This window comes from Arachis ipaensis, chromosome B10 (assembly GCF_000816755.2).
Source record: "Arachis ipaensis cultivar K30076 chromosome B10, Araip1.1, whole genome shotgun sequence".
NCBI classification, from domain to species: domain Eukaryota; kingdom Viridiplantae; phylum Streptophyta; class Magnoliopsida; order Fabales; family Fabaceae; genus Arachis; species Arachis ipaensis.
The window spans coordinates 102,972,743-102,973,944 of NC_029794.2; the positions used below are offsets into that span (position 1 = coordinate 102,972,743).

The following is a 1,202-nucleotide window of genomic DNA, read 5'->3' on the forward strand; positions in this document are numbered from 1 at the left end:
AATTGACACACAAATGAACTGAAATAAACTAAAAAATGAACCGAAATTATTTAATGATGGCATCAGAGAAATCAGAACTAATAAAGATGTTAGCAAAATGTTGGTGTTATTGGTGATGATGATAATAAAAAAGGAAAAGAAAAAGAAGAAGATGCAACATTGGAGAAAAAGGAGGAGGAAGAGGAGGAGGTCCTGTGTGTGCGAATTTGGAAGAAGAAGAACCTGCGCGAATTTGGAAGAAAGAAGAAGCGTGATTTGAAAAGTTGTTATCACAACTTGGTTAAGTATTTTGTTTGGATGTAGAGCTTTATTCTTTCCAATATTCTTATCCAACTTTAATCCTAAAAAATATGTTGGTCATTTTAAATCTGTAATGTTTACTAGCTTTTTTAAAATTAAAATTTTTAATTTCTCTTTATTTTTCTCACGATATCCCTCAATCCGATAGGCCAATAACTAATCTACTGCGAATCTGAACTCTATTTAAGGGTCTGTCGCTGGCCAATAAGTTGCTAGATACACAAGACGGGATTCAAACATCCGACTACACTTATTTAAGCGGACGTGTGAACTGGCCATTTCATCATCCCAGGTTGGTTAAATATTTTAATGTCTAGTAGAAGTAAACAAAATTATTTTTAAAGGGTTAATTTATTCTTTTTAAAATTACTCCCAAATTCTTTTAACTTTTTTTTTTGTTATGATTTTATAATAGTTCAATATCAATTCTAAAATCATAAAATAAATATAAACAGCTTTTTTTTTTTAACTTCTCAAAAGAAATTGTAATGCTCCAAACTTGAATATCGCTTGCCTTCTAATCGCTAAGTAAATATTCCAATACTTTGGACAAACTAGTGAAAGAATCAAAGAATGGCTTAAGCTTAAGTTGGTACGGGACTATTGTACACACGGTTTCAAATAGCAAAATTGCAGTGTTTGGGAGTTTCAATCACTTAATTTGAGGGTTTGTTTAGACTTCAAATTAGATTGTGTGTTTTTGGTCTAGTTTTCTGCGATACAGTGAACTTTCGTCCAAATGGCTAATAGTATAGTACAAAAAGAATGACACAACATTTTTCGCCAGATAGAACATCTCAGAAAAAGAATATCCATGATCATTGGTATTACAGAAAAGGAACTAACATGCTCATGTTCCTAAGGTCCAAAGACACGACAGCTACTTCTTGACACTCTGATGA

The 1,202-nt window shown here is 31.9% G+C and overlaps 1 protein-coding gene across 1 annotated transcript in view; it reads right to left on the bottom strand.

The window, feature by feature from the left end:
• The window catches only part of LOC107622746 (cellulose synthase A catalytic subunit 6 [UDP-forming]), a gene marked incomplete in the record, with an annotated part of 7,017 nt that continues 6,910 nt past the window's right edge, over positions 1,096–1,202 (bottom strand). Inside the window, 1 exon segment of the mRNA XM_016324762.2 lies at positions 1,096–1,202.